The following is a 17905-nucleotide window of genomic DNA, read 5'->3' as shown; positions in this document are numbered from 1 at the left end:
TTAATTTGGCTACCCCTGGAGAAGACCAAGGCTCTCAGAGCAGGAAATTCAAGTGGTCCCAGCCAACACCATTGGGGGTGGGGAGGTGAGGCAGGGAAGGAAGGAGCAAATATGATGGATGCACATCAAAGGGCAGGGTGCCTGTGTGGACCAAGGGGGCTCAGTCTCACTGGGGCCTTAGGGGCCAGTGTGGACAGCATGTCTTAGAGACTCCCAGCCATGCAGGCAAGACTGAAGGCTGACAATGGGGACAGGACCCCAACAGCATCTGTTGCAACCCTGGAGAACTCACCTAGAATTGTCATTTTTTATGTACTCAAGTGGGAAACAAATACAATTTCCATCTAACTCCACTTCATAAAAGGACACTTTAACAGCAAAAGGTTGAAAGAGTATAATTTTAGAATAAAGGAGAGTCTTCTAGTCTTGAGTGTGTACTAAAGTCATTACCATCATCCTTGTTTTGTTGCTTGTTGTTGCTTGGAGGGAGGGGTTATTTAAGTAAACTTCCATTCTGGAGAATTTTTATATTTACAGAAAAGTTGCAAAAATAGGGCAGAGTTCCTGTATACTCTTCACCCAGCTTCTTGCAATGATGACATCTTATGAACATAACACATTTGTCAAAACTAAAAAATTAACCTTAGTTGTTGTGGTTCAGTTGCTCGGTCATGTCCAGCTCCTTGCGACCCCATGGACTGCAGCATGCCAGGCTTCCCTGTCCTTCATTATCTCCTGCAGTTTGCTCAAACTCATGTCCAGTGAGTCAATGATGCCATCCGACCATCTCATCCTCTGTTGCCCCCTTCTCCTCATGCCCTCAATCTTTCATAGCATCAGGGTCTTTTCCAATGAGTTAACTCTTTGCATCAGGTGCCCAAAGAATTGATAAAGTACTATTACCTACTTTGTCTTATTTTTTTTAATATTTCATAACTAAATAACACTAGTCCATGAATCAGTGTTTGAGAACCATTGCATTAATCTAACTTGATTAAGTAAAACATAGTATAAGTTTCCGGAGAAGGCGATGGCACCCCACTCCAGTACTCTTGCCTAGAAAATCTCATGGGCAGAGGAGCCTGGTAGGCTGCAATCCATGGGGTCGCTAGGAGTCGGACACGACTGAGCGACTTCACTTTCACTTTCCACTTTCATGCATTGGAGAAGGAAATGGCAACCCACTCCAGTGTTCTTGCCTGGAGAATCCCAGGGATGGGGGAGCCTGGTGGGCTGCCGTCTATGGGGTCTCACAGAGTCGGACACGACTGAAGCGACTTAGCAGCAGCAGCAGCAGCAGTATAAGTTTCTCTCTGATAATTTTCTGTCTTACACATAAACATATGCATTGTGTACAAGGGATATAAATGCATACATTATATACAAAAGTATGTGTGGTATACCATGCAGACAAAACAGACATTGAAGGACAGTAATTCATTTTCTGTTAAATTAACAACTTTAAGATTTAATTTGTACAACTCACAGCTTTACCTATTTAAAATATACAATTCAATTATTTTTATATTTACAGGCATATCTTGGAGATATTTTAGATTCAGTTACAGAGCTAAATGATGATCACAATAAAGCAAGTCACAGGAATTTTTTGGTTTTCCAGTGATTATAAAAGTAATGTTTACACTATAGTGCAGTCTATTAAATATGTGATAACACTGTATCTTACCCACTCCAGTGTTCTTGCCTAGAGAATCCCAGGGACGGGGGAGCCTGGTGGGCAGCCGTCTATGGCCGACATGACTAAAGCGACTTAGCAGCAGCAGCAGCAACACTGTATCTTAAAAAAACAATATACAGACCTTAATTTTAAAATAACACTTGGAAAATGATACTAACAGACTTGTTTGAAGCAGAGTTGCCACAAAATTTCTATTTATTAAAAAGAAATGCAGTATCAGTGAAGCTTACTAAAGTAAAGCACAATAAAATGAGGCATGCCCATAGACAACTGTGAAACCACCATTATCATCTGATTTTAGATCACTGTCATCACCCCAAAAAGAAATTGCACACTCATCAGCAGTCACTCCCCAACCCTCCCTCCCCCAGCCCATCATATAAATGGAATCAAACACAATGCAACCTTTTGTGATTGCCTTCTTTCCCTTTGCACCATATTTGGGGACTCATCCACGAGGTAGTGTCTATCAGAGCTCCTTAATACCCTCAAGGTATGCATAGACCACATTTTGTCATTTACTCTCCAGCTGGTGGACATTTGCTGTTTCCACTTTAGATTTTTCTAAGTGATGCTCCTATGAAAAGTCTATGGGTTAAGTTTTATCAAACATGGAGAGAAAGTCAGCCAGCCGGGAAACCTCATTCCAGGATTAAAGGGCCGCGTGCACAGCCTCCAGGGAAGACTAAAGATTCATAGAGCTGAGAGGAACCTGCCTAAGCCCCATTCGACCAGGCAGAGAGGGGTGTACTGAGCCTGCCCCGCACTGCTGGCCAGCTCTGTCTAGGATGTTCCCATTGAATCCCTTCCACAATCCTGCAACAAGGCCCTCATGCTACAGATGGGGGACAGAGGTTGCCCAAGGTCACAGGCTAGGAGAGGCTCCAGCAGGAACCCCCTAAACTCAAGCTTTCTTAGTTGCAGAGACTGCATTCTCGGGACTTCCCTCGTGGTCCAGTGGCTAACACTCCACAGTCCAATGCAGGGGGCCCGGGGTTGATCCCTGGTCAGGGAACTAGATCCCACATGCCACAATTAAGAGTTTGAATGCTAGAACGGAAGACCCTGTGTGCCACAACTAAAACCCAGTGCAGCCAAATAATTTTTTTAGTAAAAAGAAGACTACATTCTCACTGGGGACATCTGTGGAGATTCTGGGGGAATCACAGGGTAGGGAAAGGCAGACCCCAGTGGGCCCAGTGACGTGTGCAATGTTCGTTTCTTGCTAACCACCCTTTGCAGGACCGTCCGCCCAGCTGCTCCCTCCCCCAACAACCAGCCTTCTTGCAGCCAGAAGACCCTGGTACCAGCTGTTGAATCACTAGTCACCAAATCCCTACCAACTCTTTTTTTTGTGTGTGTGCTAACACTTGAAATACATTTACTAATTAAGACAACCAACACCTTTATTTGCATTTATTTTTTGCGGCATTTATTCCCGGGCCATAAGTGTTTGTTTCTTCAGTTTCTCCTGGGATATCTTTTTCTTCTGTGCAACCTCCTCTCCTGGTTTAGGAACAATCTGTTCTTTTTCAGTAAGGATCATCTCAATGTGGCAGGGGGAGCTCATGTAGGGGCTGATCCGACCGTGAGCTCTGTAAGTCCTGCGCCGTGTCTTGGGGGCTTTGTTCACTTGGATGTGCTCAATGACCAGAGAATCTACATCTGAGCCCTTAAGTTCAGCATTACTCTCTGCATTTTTGAGCACGTGTAGTGAAAATTCAGCACTCTTTTTAGGCCACCAACCCTGCGTCCAGCCCTGCTGTTTGGCCCGTGCACACCTACCAGCTCCACCGTTTTAACCACAGAATGGCACACATTGCTTCTTTAAAGTGACATCCTTCAGATACTTGGTGGTTTTTGGATATGCATACCTTTTATGGCCTGGGCAGTTTCATGAGTGTTCTTAAAGTGAACACGAAGATTTGAACCTCTTGATTTGCATGATTTTGTGGGGTTTTCTGGGTCAAGTGAATAGCGCACCTCTTTTAGGGGTCACCTCAGGCCGCTTACCGGAAAAGCCCCACCAACACGGCCTTCCTAGCTAAGGTTTTACCTCTCCAGAAGACAGTCTCCCTGAACCAAATCTCACTAATAAACGCTGAGAAATACGTCTTAACAAAGGCCTTGCCAAGAGATGCCTCTGCAGGAGCACGTATGTTAAAAAGTCCCACCCACCCCAAACAAAAAGGGTTTTTCTCAGCAGGGCAAAATACCCTGCTGTCCTGCACAGCATGTCCACTGATTACCACCTGGAAGGAGGCTGCATTTAAGCAGGTGCTGTCACTTGGTTCTTCCTTGGAGAAAAATGCAGATCTTCCTGGCATATTTAAAATATGCCATTAGTTGCTGAACATTGTCTTGATTTGGAAAAAAAAAAAAAAAAAAATAGGAGCACATAATTGGAGACTCCCTTTTACCCTGAAGATGTCCCAGGAAATATGGGAGGAAACCAATGGAGTATGACTGTTTGTCACCAGAGCTGACTGGTGACAGCAGATGTGAGCACCAAGCAGAAAGCTGCAGTCTTGGAAGGAGCACTCTCAGCACAGATGTTGCCAGGGCTCAGGGCACACCCCAGGGTTGGCACTCAGGGAATCACATTGTTTTATTGCAGGGCCGGAAAATCCGCTTTTGGGCTGCAGAGCCAAATTGTGGGACCACGATGGCTGTGCTCAGAAGGCCACATGGGCGTCCACTCTGCCTGGCAGCTGTGGCACAAAAGCACATCTTTGTAAGCCAAGCTTTCAGATCAACTGTCCCCTGCATGGGCGAAGTCAAGAGGCTTACTTACTCACGGCTCCCCCTCTGTGGCTTCATGGTTCATGTTCAAATTTACCTGGGCTTGTTCCCCACATCACTGCCCAATAGACAAGAGAATCTGCCAGGACCTCCCCAGTTGTGGGTCAGAGGGTGAGAGAAGCAGGCTACCTTGCCTCTGCGGCAGGTTCAAAGGGCAAGGATGGGGCCCTGAAGGTACTCTCAACTGCAGCTCATCTCAGGTACCACAGAGACACAGCATATCTTGTGGCTTTCTTTCTTCTTCTTCTTCTTTTTTTTTTTTTAAACCAACCTTCAACTGAATTGTGCCCATTTAAGTTACAACTGGGCTTCCCTGGTGGCTCAGACAGGAAATAATCTACCTGCAATGCAGAAGACTTCCTGACTGGGTCAGGAAGATCACTGGAAAAGGAAATGGCCACCCATTCCAGTATGCTTGCCTGAAAAACCCCACGGACAGAGGAGCCTGGTGGGCTATACAGTCCATGGGCTTGCAAAGACCTGGACACAATTGAGCATACACAAGCCCACATGTGGAATTAATTATGCATAAAAATCTGTATGCAGGTCAGGAAGCAACAGTTAGAACTGGACATGGAACAACGACTGGTTCCAAATAGGAGAAGGAGTACGTCAAGGCTGTATATTGTCACCCTGCTTATTTAACTTATATGCAGAGTATATCATGAGAAACTCTGGGCTGGAGGAAGCACAAGCTGGAATCAAGATTGCCGAGAGAAATATCAAGAACTTCAGATATGCAGATGAACCACCCTCTTGGCAGAAAGTGAAGAAGAACCAAAGAGCCTGTTGATGAGAGTGAAACAGAAGAGTGAAAAAGTTGGCTTAAAGCTCAACATTCAGAAAACTAAGATCATGGCATCTGGTCCCATCACTTCATGGCAAATAGATGGGGAAACAGTGGAAACAGTGTCAGACTTTGTTTTTCTGGGCTCCAAAATCACTGCAGATGGTGACTGCAGTCATGAAATTAAAAGATGCTTACTCCTTGGAAGGAAAGTTATGACCAACCTAGACAGCATATTAAAAAGCAGAACTATTACTTTGCCAACAAACGTCCACCTAGTCAAGGCTATGGTTTTTCCAGTGGTCTTATATGGATGTGAGAGTTGGACTATAAAGAAAGCTGAACATAGAAGAATTTATGCGTTTGAATTGTGGTGTTGGAGAATACTCTTGAGAGTCCCTTGGACTGCGAGGAGATCCAACCAGTCCATCCTAAAGAGATCAGTCCTGGGTGTTTATTGGAAGGACTGATGTTGAAGCTGAAACTCGAATACTTTGGCCAACTCATGTGAAGAGCTGACTCATTGGAAAAGACCCTGATGCTGGGAAAGATTGAGGGCAAGAGGAGAAGGAGATGACAGAGGATGAGATGGTTGGATGGCATCACTGACTCAATGGACATGGGTTTGGGTGGACTCTGGGAGTTGGTGATGAACAGGGAGGCCTGGTATGCTGCAGTTCATGGGGTTGCAAAGAGTCAGACATGACTGAGCGACTGAACTGAACTGAAAATTTACAACACACACATAAACATGCCAGGTTCTGCAGAGAAACATCTAGCCTTAAAGTAAGCCTCTTCCTGACTTGAGCGGTCTGAGGAGTGGGAACAGATGTCTGCAGTCAACACCCTGTCCCCTCAAGTCCCAGTGTTAAACCAGACAGGCTCTAAAACCATAAAGGAGTTAACCAAGACAGACCGAGTATCTAAACATGAATGCATTATAACATCAGAGAGCAGTGTGGGCAGAGATAGATATCTGTTTGTTTTTTCCTGATGCTGGTGACAGTATTTGTTATGTGTGTTTTTTATTGAAGGAGTTTTTCTCATAGATAACCCAATACAAATTATTTGAAAGAAAATGTATTTTGTTATTACTTGGAATAAAAATGGCAATAATGTCGGAATGAAATGCAGATAAAAAATGAGATCATAGAATAAAGGATATAGAACTTGGCAATTTAAGCAAAGCCACTTAAACGAAGGTGATTTGTGAATAGGCTGGAAAAGATGCCTCAACTAATGGGTTTTAACCACCTACTGTGGGCTGGGAAAATTTTAAGTCATCCTTCATTTTAACTGACAATTGTTTAATGCAACTTATAAAAGAAAATATTCATTTGGTGGGAAGGTCCCCAGAGGGCATTACGATGGGAGGAAACACAAGTGTATAAATTAATCCGGGGCTGGCATACCTTCTTCCTTGCCACCTTCCTGACCTGGGCAGGAGAGATGCTCTCTCCCCGAACATCCTTTGTGCTCAGGTGATAAGGGCACATGGCAGTTACAGCCAATGAGATATTAATCAAAGTCTTATAGGTGTTAGGAGTTCTGAGACAGAAACAGCTAGCACAGACCTTCCCTTATTCTTATTGCCTTGAATGTCAATATGATGACTGGTGCTGTGGCAGCCATATCGTCTCTATGAAGAGGAGACTGGCAGAGATCTTAGCTCTGACACTGTTGAGCTACTGAACCAATGCTTAGAACTGCCTATCTCAGGCTTCTCATCTTTTAAGAAAAGTAAATCCTTAGTTATTTAAGCCACAGTGAGTATGGCTTCTGTTTCTTTTAGCCAAACTTTTTATTAACTGGTATATTCCTTTTATTGTGTGAAGGGGACACAATGGATATTTGTCCTTCTTGACATTAATAACTACAGAAATATATGTTTTGGTGTTTCTTTTAACACTTAAAGGTAACTATTAATGGCAATAAAAAGCAGGACAAATCTTCACGATCACTTGACAAAATGACTAAAGACAATATAAACCATGTAGCAAAGAAAACAAGGAAGCATAAATACAGAAAACAGGATGACACAAAGAAGATAAAGTATATCATATCTATTATAACAAAAAAGTGAATGGGTTAAACTTTGCATTCTGATAGAATACCTCATATTGGTAAGCCCATATCCAAGCATGTCTACAAAAGACAGACCAACAAAGTGACAAAGAAAAGTTAATGGTAGGAGTACTTACAAAAGTACTTGTATATTTAGAGTAAGGTATTTTATGAGGTTAACTGAGAAAATCTTATCGTTGCCTCCTACATAGATGTAGGCATAGAAAGGCATCTAAGGAAATTCAACGTTCATTTTCTGACAAAAACTTCTTAGCAAAATCAAATCAGAAGGAAATTTGCTGTCATGGTAAAGAATAACTATCTTCATGTAATATCACACGGAACAGTAAAATACTTACAGCCTTTCACTTATGTCTATAAAAAGGCAAAAATCCTCACCATCTTTGCACTTATCACTGTTCTATGAAAAGTAATTAAACATTCTAAAATGATCTGTTGTAAAGTTAGAGACAAAGATCATTATTTTCATACTTAAAACTCAAAAAGTCTACCTAGAAAACAAAAGAAAACCATCTAAAAAGTTACTGGAGTATTGAAGAGAGATTACTAAGTGACTTGTTAATAAATAAATCCACATAATAACCAGTGATAAAAATATAATAAAGATTCCATGTATAAGAGCCACAAAATATATCTCAGGATAATCTTGACAACAAATGTCTAAGACTTCATAAAAATATTTTAAAGCTTTTATTTTAAAGAAACACAAAAGATGAAGAAATAGCAAGATGTATTATATTCTTGAACAAGAAAGCATGATGTAGCAAAACTATCAAGACTTCTAAAATTGAACTACACATTTCATGAAATTCCCATTGAAATCCCAACATGGGTTTTTCTGAAGCTTGATAACACGATTCTAAAGTTTACCAAGAAGAATAAATGCATAAGATCAGCCTTAAAGTTAGGAGATGGGAGGAGGGGGAGATAGGGAGAGAAATAGGAAGAGATGGGGAGACGTGGAGGGAGGGAAGAAAGGAAGGAGGGAGGGAGGGTAAGAGCACAAGTGTGGATTATCTCACAAAACATGAACACTAGATTAAAATAGTCTGCTCCCATCTAGAAACAATCAAAGAGATCACTGGGACAGAAGAAAAATTTAGAAACAAACCCAGGGATGTGCTGGGTGCTGAGTTGCTTCAGTCATGTCCGATTCTGCAACCTCATGGACTGTAGCCCACCAGGATCCTCTGTCCATGGGATTCTCCAGGCAAGAACACTGGAGTGGGTTGCCATGCTCTCCTCCAGGGGATCTTCCTGACCCAGGGATTGAACCTGCATCTCATGTCTCTGGCATTGGCAGGCACATTCTTTACCACTAGCGCCACCTGGGAAGCCCAGTTAAACCCAGGGATACTTTGTGATAAAAGTGGATAATTCAACAGATGTGATGACCAGGTGATCATTTAGGGTAAAACAAAGCTGGCTTTCTGGTTCATGACTTACACTTAAGTAAATTCTCTGTGGATTAATGACCACAGTGTTAAAAGGGAAGTGGTAACTCAGAGATAATATTTTTATTAAGTTCTTAATACAGAAAGAGATCTCCTAAATAAGAAATCCAGAAAGACCTCCATAAAAGATGTTCAAAAGTTCTGAATAGGTAATCACAAAAGGAAATTCAAATGTTCAAATAGCAGAAACTAAATGAATTCAATATAGCATTTGTCACTTAGAAGCTTGGCAGACATTTTGAAAGCTAAGATGCTTATTCAGTACTCAAGTAAACATGAAATGGACAATGTATAGAGCTGGGGAACAAAAATTAACAGAATGCATTATGGACAGAATTTGATGCTATCAACCTCATAGGAAAATATCCTGAGAAATATTCTCAGATGAAGACAAATAAATTAAGAATGAAGACGTCAGAGAACTGATAGTTACAATGGTAAATATAGTTACAATGGTAAATACTGGTGAAAAATCTGAAGTGCCAAGAACAAAGGTATGGCGATCTAAATTATGGCAGGGTATGTAGCCATAAAAATTGCAGAGTTTTTAATGGCATGGGAAAAAATGATGGACAGACAAAGGCTATGGGACCATTCAGATGTAAGATATTGATAAGGAAGAAGAGAAAGAGGGTGGTGGGGAAGAAATAGAGAATCTGGGATGAAGTGACTAAAATGTTCAATGTCTCTACTGAATGGCTGAGCTGACCAGAAAGACTACCAGGGCACCACTTGTTCAATCACCCCACAGCTGAATGTATGGTCAGCACAGTGTCTGTGTATCTGTGTCTGTTTTAAGCATCCATTCCCTTCTTCATTCTCTCCTTCCTGTATGCACGGGTCAAGTTGTGTGTAACACACATAGAGATGGAGGCAGACACTTTTTCTCCTCCCACTCCTGGGAGCACACAGGCAGCAGGATGTGACCCCAGCTTCGCCATCTTGGCAGGTGTAGGCAGGCAGGAGCATCACTCCCCTCTGGGCACTGGACACTCGCTGGAATCCAGTTCTTCTCTTTTGGGGATTGAACCTCACCAGGGTCCCCAGGGCAGTGAGCCAGAGTGGAGCCACAGACTTATGTTTGGGCAGAAGCCTCGAGGGAGGGATTCTTTCTTCTCGAATGTAGCAGTCCTTGTCTACAAGGACTGCCTTGTCCTTAGGGCTTAAAGAGGGAGGCTAACTCTGCAGCCAGATAATGTGTGTGTATCTGAGGCAATTTGTTTCACTGTGGCTGCTGGCTTGTCAGCTTTATCTGTGGCTCATACCAAACTCAGGGTACTCATACCAAACAAGGTACACTGAGGATGTGGCCTCCCCACAGGGAGGCTGAGATGAATCTTCAGAGCCACAGAGCAGCTCCAGATGCCAAGACCTCTCCAACATGGGCAATTTGTCCCTCTGCAGGGCTCTGCTAGTGCTGAAGTCCCCCAGGCTCATACTACACCCATGGTGGAGGCATGCGTTCCTGGTTCTTGAACTTGAGTTTTGATTCAAGACAAGTCAGTGATATTTGGGGGAAATATTTTTTTAAAGAAGAGTCACAAATCATGTGTGCCCCCACCCAAAGGTATATATTATCTCACCCCAATAAATAGACACAAGACAGTCACTCACATGAGTCTCCCCTGCCTTTTAATTCTGGAAAGCCCCATGCACTTTGCCATTTTGAAACTCCTATTAACTATTATGGTACAGGCACTGAACAATGAGAGGCCAAAGAAGTCAAGAAACTAAAATGTGATCTCTGCTCTTAAGCATCCAAAGTCAACCTGGAAAAACAAATACATAAGCAAATATCAGAACTCTGTGAGTGCAGTGGAAGATGTGAGGGAGGAGCTGTGGGAATTTGGAAGGTGATGCTCAACCCTGCCCCCAGGGAGGTGAGGAAATAAGCGCTAGAGGCAGTCTTCTGAGCTGTCAATAAGAGTTTTCAAAGGAGGCAGGCTCCTCTCCCCTGAAAGGCTCAGCATGTGCAAGCTATAGCAGTGAGAAGGAGCACAGAACTCAGCATCCACAGGACTCTGGCCACCTGGGTGCTTGTACGTCGATTTCTGGCATCTCTTGACACTACCATTAAACTCCAATTTAGTGGCATCTGCAGCTTTTAACCAAGGATTCCTAAAGGCCAGGGAACCTGAAGGCCCTAAAATCAGGTATACAATCAGGTATGTTTTCCTAGTTCACAGCTTTTACCAGATTCTTGGGGGCCATCCCTTCTCCAGTGGTTCCTAGAGTCATGGAAGTGTGGTTAATTCTTGCTTGACTGTGTATTGTTTTGTGGAAACCCTTGAAAAAGAGAGAGCCATAGTATCTTACATGAGTAAATTCTAATAAATCTGCAAAATGATTCGGTGAAGAGAATTCACTAAATGAGAAACCTTGGTCCAGAGAGAGGCCTTTCCCATATCACAGAGCTACTGTATCTGTAGAATTGGAGTAGTACGTACATCTTAAACAAGAAATCCAAAGCGCAAGTGATAAAAGAAAGATAGATGAGTTTAACTACGTTAAACTTCAAAATCTTTTTTTGACGAAAGATACCATAAGCCAGAGTAAAACAAGTTGCAGTCTAAAAAAAAGGTCTTTGCAATGCATATTACTGACAAAGAAATAGTATCTAGATAGACTACAAAGACCTCTAAAAATTAATAAGAAAAATGCACTGAAGCCAATGGGGAAATTGGCAAGTCACAGAAGGGGAGATGGGAAAAACAGATGGAAAATATCTTTAACTTCCTGAGCAATATGGGAAATGCAAATGAAAACAAGATAGAATTTCTTCACATTCAGATTGGCAAAATTTGTACTTTGATGGTACCTTGCTGGAAAATTTCAAGGAAATGGCAGTTTTATGCCATGCAGGGAGGGGGAAGAGAGGTATTGGAACAGCCCATTTGGAGGGAGAGAGGGACCCCACCAGCTGCATATTCTGAGGGAGCCATTGGGACTTTGCCTGCTTCCTGTCACCATCTCCATGCACACAATTTCTGCACACACTACCTTCCAAAAGCTGTCTTTCTTGTTTTGTGTCTGTAGACGTCGTTCAGTCCATGGCCCCATGGAAACTCCGACATGGAACATAGCAAGCCATTAAACATGGCTTTGAAGAAGAATATTTAACCACAGGGGAAAACATGCACCGTGTATTGTCAAAAGAAGAGAGTTCAAAGTACTATGTACAATTAGATCCAAACTTTAAGTAAAGAAACTCATCAGCGAAGAGGAAATATGCACATGCTATACACTAAAAATTTACCATTTGCTTCTAACTTATTTTATATGCACTCTTTTCCTAGTTATATGTCATTTCAAAAATGTGAAACTTCAAGATGAACAATATAACTTTTGTGATTAAAAACAGTTTTTAAATACATGTTTCAAATAAATAAGCTACTGTTACATATAGTTATACAAATACATAAAATAATACATATACAAATATATAATAAATATATGTATAAATGAATTATAAATATGTATATTTAAAATATTGGGTTGGACAAAAAGTTCCTTTGGTTTTAAAGTAAAAATAAAGGACACATTCTTCATTTTCACTAAGAACTTTATTGAGCAACATATTCACTATTTTGTTCCACTATCTTCTGCCATTTTTCAGGCAACTTCTTAATTCCATCTTCCCAAAACTTTTTATCACTTTGAGAAAAGAATCATTCCAATACAATATTGTAAAGCTTAAAAATAAAATTAAATTGAAAAAAAAAAAGAATCATTCAGGGAAGTCCCTTTTTTCCATTAAGAAAATTTTGTAAAGACTGAAATAAATGGAAATCTAAAGGTGCAATGTCTGGTGAATACAGCAGATGAAACAGAACATCCCAGTCAAGTAGTAACAGTTTTTGCTTGGTCATCAAAGAAACATGTGGTCTTGGGTTATCCTGATGGAAGATTATGCATTTTCTGTTTACTAATTCTGGATGCTTTTCATCAAGTGCTGCTTTCAATTGGTCTGATTGGGAGCAGTACCTATTGGAATTAATCCTTTGCTCTTCCAGAAGGCGCTCATAAGAGAGGACTATCTTCCAATCCCACCATCTACACAACATCACCTTCTTTGGATGAAGAGCAGACTTTGGTGTGGTTGACAGTGGTTCATTTCATTTTCCCCACAGTCTCCTCCATTCCACATTATGGTCTCGTGTCCACTTTTCATCACCTATCACAATTTACTTTAAAAATGGAATGCTTTCATTATATTTCAGTAGAGAATCACATGCGGAAATACAGTCAAGGTGGTTTTTGTTGCTTACCTTATGTGGAACCCAAACATCAAAAAGATGAACATAACCAAGCTGGTGAAACTGATTTTCAATACTTGATTTGGATATTTTTAGTATGTCGGCTATCTCACACCTGATATAATGTTGATTGTTCTCAATAGATGTCTCAATTTGATCCCTATCACCTTCAACTCGTCTACCTAACTGTGGAGCATCAGTCAGCAAGAAATTTCTAGCAAAAAACCTTGTAAACCACTTTTGATACGTTCAGTCAGCCACAGCACCTTCTTCACACAGTGCACATACCTTTCTATTTTTGCATTTCAGCTGCATTTTTACCTTTCTTGAAATAATAAAGCATAATATACCAAAAATGTTGCTTTTTTCTTCCATGTGCAATATTACAAATGGCTACCCCAAAACTCACCCGTTTTGATAAGCTTTTTTTAATGCATGCTGATATGACAGCTGTCACAATACAATCTAACAAAACTGTTTCAAATGATGTAAAAGACAACTAAGCACTACTAGACTCATCTTACAGAAAAAAGAAAAAAAAAAATGAATGAACCTTTTGGCCAACCCAAGACGTATATATACTCTTTCCCCTTTTCCAGGGCCTGTGCTAAATGCTTCACCTGCATGATCTCAAGTTCCACTCCCTGGGTGGGAAGACCAAGGCTGGGCAATAGTAGACAATTTCCCAGAATTAGGAGCACGGTCCCCTGACTCCCACACCTTGCCCTTCATCACCACACTGACTGCCCGACTGAAACTCCCAAACCTGAATCTGCTGATGATGCAGAAACAGAATCACGTCTCCCAGCTGCCCGTGTTGCACCTCTGGATATGGTGTCACCATGTATGCTCCAAGGATGAAGTCTCGGCTGTGGCACGGACACAAACATGACTCATCTCATTGGGGAAGAGTCACCAGTTCCTCCTGGTTTCATTGAGAAAACATCTCAAGGAAAGTACTCTCCCTAGACTGTTAGCAGAAGAGGCCACACTGAGACTGTGGGGTTAACTGCACATTTACTGTGTGTCTGCTGCTGCTAAGTCGCTTCAGTCATGTCCGACTCTGTGCGACCCCTTAGATGCCAGCCCACCAGGGTCCCCCGTCCCTGGGATTCTCCAGGCAAGAACACTGGAGTGGGTTCCCATTTCCTTCTCCAATGCGTGAAAGTGAAGTTGCTCAGTCATGTGTCACTCTTAGTGACCCCATGGACTGCAGCCTACCAGGCTCCTCCATCCATGGGATTTTCCAGGCAAGAGTACGGGAGTGGTATATTCATCACATCCCAAGACTCCAATGGTCTGAGCCCCAGTGTCGGCTGAGCCTCTGTCTCATTCTCCTGTGGCTGCGGTAACAAAGGTCACCGACTCAGCAGCTTAAAACAACAGGACTTTGTTAGTTCACAGTTCCAGAGGCCAGATGTCTGAAATCCAGGTGTGAGAGGGCATGGTTCCTTCTCAGGGCTCCAAGGTAGATGCTTTCCTTGCTGCTACTCCAGGTTTTACGGCTCCAGGCTTCCTTGGCTTGCAGCTGCATCATACCAATCCCTGCCTCCATCTGCACATGGCCTTCTCTTTCTCTACGTGTCTCCACCTTCTGTTCTGTCTATTATCAGGACAGGTGTCCATGGATTAAGGACCCACCTAGATAGTCCAGGATGATCTTATTTTGTGATCCCTAATGACATCTGCAAAACATTTCCCACATCAAGGCATTCATGGGTTCCTGGTAGATATATCTTTTGGTGAGACTGCCATTGACTTACTGCAGCCTCTTACTAGTACTTAGTGATGACAAGTAAGTTACTTAGCCCCCTTCAGCACTGATTCTTTACCTGGAAAATGAGGATAATACTTCCTGGATTATTCTGAGAATTTTTTCAGATCATATCTATATGGTGCTTAACACAGAGCCTGGCACACAGTAAGTCTGAAATAAATGTTACTAGAATTGTCATCACCATCATGCTCCTCATGAATTCAGCAATGTTGGCATCTCCTGATCAGTAGAGACAAGCTCTGGAGTTTAGAGACGGTTAGTTTTAAACTAACCCTCTAAAGTTAGTCTAAAGTCTAACTAAAGTCTGTTTTAAACAATTTGGAGTCAACCACCGATTTCGCTGAGTCTGCTGCTGTCCAAGGTCCTTTCCTGGGCCAAGCTGCCATCATACTCACTTCCCCAGACAGCTGCTCTAGTTCAACACCTCATGAGGCAGTAAGGAGGTGCTGGGGGCCCCAGTTTATAAAGAAGGCATGGCATCTTTGGGTGGATAAATCCCCAAGCCAGCCCAGGGCCTCATCAGCCTTACATTCAGGGCTCCTTCCAGCCAAGGGTGGAGTTGCAGAGCTTTGTGGATTGGCCTGCCCACAGCAGGGGACACATCCAAGGTGCCCAGGAGAACTGATGCAGGCAGCACCTGGCCTCCTTCATGCCCAGAGTCTGCCCCAGAGCTCAGAGGTCACCCGCCCCTTACTCTTCAGTTTACCTGTGTCCTGTTTGTTCACTGAGAGATCACAGGCTTGGGGGCAGCCTAGAGTGAGCTCTCACAGTCCATCCTCAACAGGGACCTCTCTGTCCCACATGGCCACCTATGCTCATGGCCTCAGTCTGCTGGACTGTGAGAATGTGTAGCTTCTGGGCTCCTCCTGCAAACCTTGGCTGGTTCAGACAATAGCTCAGTCCTGCGGACCGGGGACACCACCCAATCACACTCATTACCTCACCAGCACCTCCCACAAACAGGCCCACACATCCTACCTTCACAAACTCTTAGGCCCAGTCGTTTTATACACACAGGATCCCCCCTTGAAACATCCCGCACAGTCCATGGGATTGCAAAGAGTTGGATATGACTGAGCACTCATACACTCTGCCTGCTCACCAGTCAGCCTCATGAGCGACAATCATGAGGACATTTGGAGATCTGGGACCAAGGAGCACATTTTATCCCTTCCTCTAGTTCCCTTTCCTCCTCTGTATTTGAGATGAAACACAGAAAAATGAAAGATAATAGAACTTCTGACAACAAATGGTCAGAGCGGCCCTTGGTTTACTCTGATGGCAGTAAAAAGGAGATGAAAGTGAAATGATCAAGTGTGGACTGGGGACCTGTGCTTGGTCTCTGTTTGCTTCCAGGTCAGCCTCCAGCTCTCTCTGCCCCCACCCCTCAGCCTGGTCAGGTCAGTGATCGTCCCCCAGAGATCACGTGCTGCCGAGCCTCAGAGGCAGAGATGAGAAGCTACGCCTCCACGTGGGCAGGCCCCTGGGAAGGCAGGACAGGCACAGCACGTCTGGGCATTGCTGGCACCTGCATGACCAATGATGAAGCATCACAACACACCACAGTCCACAGGGTCACAAAGAGTTGGACGTGACCAAACAACAGAATAACACTTGTTGGTTACTCATTATATTAGCAATGTGCTAACGGTCTCATGTATGATATTTGAAACAACCTCATGAGGTGGCTCAGAGGGTAAAGCGTCTGCCTGCAATACAGGAGACCCAGGTTCAATCCCTGGGTCGGGAAGATCCCCTGGAGAAGGAAATGGCAACCCACTCCAGTATTCTTGCCTGGAGAACCCCATGGACAGAGGAGCCTGGTGGGCTACAGTCCACGGGGTCGCAAAGAGTCGGACATGACTGAGAGACTTTACTTCACTTCACATGAGGCTGTTACTTTTCTTTTCATCCACATTTGTAGACCAGAAAATATAAGTTCATAGAAATCATAAGGTGTATCAAAATGCCCCATCTATCATTGGTAGAACTGGTGTTAAAATCTAAGGGTGCCCAGCATGCTGACCAGTGCTCTGAGTCGTTGCTGCTGTTGGATCAGAATCACAAGGTCCAGGGGACACCCCATCTAACACTTACTAGAAGCAAGTTTCCGATGATCTCTCTATCTCTCAGCCTGGTTTCCACTAGGTAAGGCTGGAATTCAATACAGAACTGTTTTCAGGGTCATATACAATTTTTGTAAATACTGCCGCAATGCTAAAATTTGCATTGTTATTAAAGATGATAAATCACCAGTCCCAACAGCCTTAGGACAGTTTTCTGTAGAAACAGACTTCACGACAGGAATGGACATTTCCTGCAAAGAGCCTCATGCTGGAGAGTCCCAAAGAGTGTGAAGAGTTCCCTTTGTAAGCAGATTTCCTTTCCCCGATGCTTGAAAGATATAGGCAGTTTGGGTCTGAGGCCTCTCTGACCCCAGAAGCATCTCCCTGTTCCTCTGCATTATACTCTCTGGTGTGGAGGGCAAGGGGCCACTGGAAACAACTGGGAGTGTGAGAGCTGGGGTGTGTGGTTATGACACGCTCTGAACTTTCTCTTCTATGCTGGTCACCAAGGCACCTCAACCACAGTAAGCTCATCAACCAGAGGCAATTCTGCCCTCTCCCTCCAGGGAGGGACATTTGGCGATGTCTGGAGGGACATTTGGCGATGTCTACAGACACTTCTCATTATCACAACTGGGGGTGCTGCTAGCACTGGCGTGTAGTCTGGAGATGTTGCTCCCAGACATGCAACAAAGCATCTAAGGGCTTTCTCATAGCTCAGCTGGTAAAGAATCCACCTGCAATACAGGAAACCCCAGTTTAATTCCTGGGTCGGGACGATCCACTGGAGAAGGGAACGGCTACTCACTCCAGTATTCTTGGGCTTCCCCGGTGGCTCAGATGGTAAAGAACCCACCTACACTGTGGGAGACCTGGGTTTGATCCCTGGGTTGGGAAGATCCCTTGGAGAAGGGGACAGCTACCCCTCCAGTATTCTGGCCTGGAGAATCCCATGGACTGTATAATCTATGGTAACCTT

At 43.4% G+C, this 17905-nt stretch overlaps 1 pseudogene; it reads right to left on the bottom strand.

Annotated features, from left to right (window-relative positions):
- Positions 1-3104: 3104 nt before the first annotated feature.
- The window catches only part of LOC104990029, a 47792-nt pseudogene continuing 32991 nt past the window's right edge, over positions 3105-17905 (bottom strand).

This window comes from Bison bison, unplaced genomic scaffold (assembly GCF_000754665.1).
Source record: "Bison bison bison isolate TAMUID 2011002044 unplaced genomic scaffold, Bison_UMD1.0 scf7180017864167, whole genome shotgun sequence".
NCBI classification, from domain to species: domain Eukaryota; kingdom Metazoa; phylum Chordata; class Mammalia; order Artiodactyla; family Bovidae; genus Bison; species Bison bison.
This window is presented reverse-complemented; position numbering and strand designations above follow the sequence as displayed.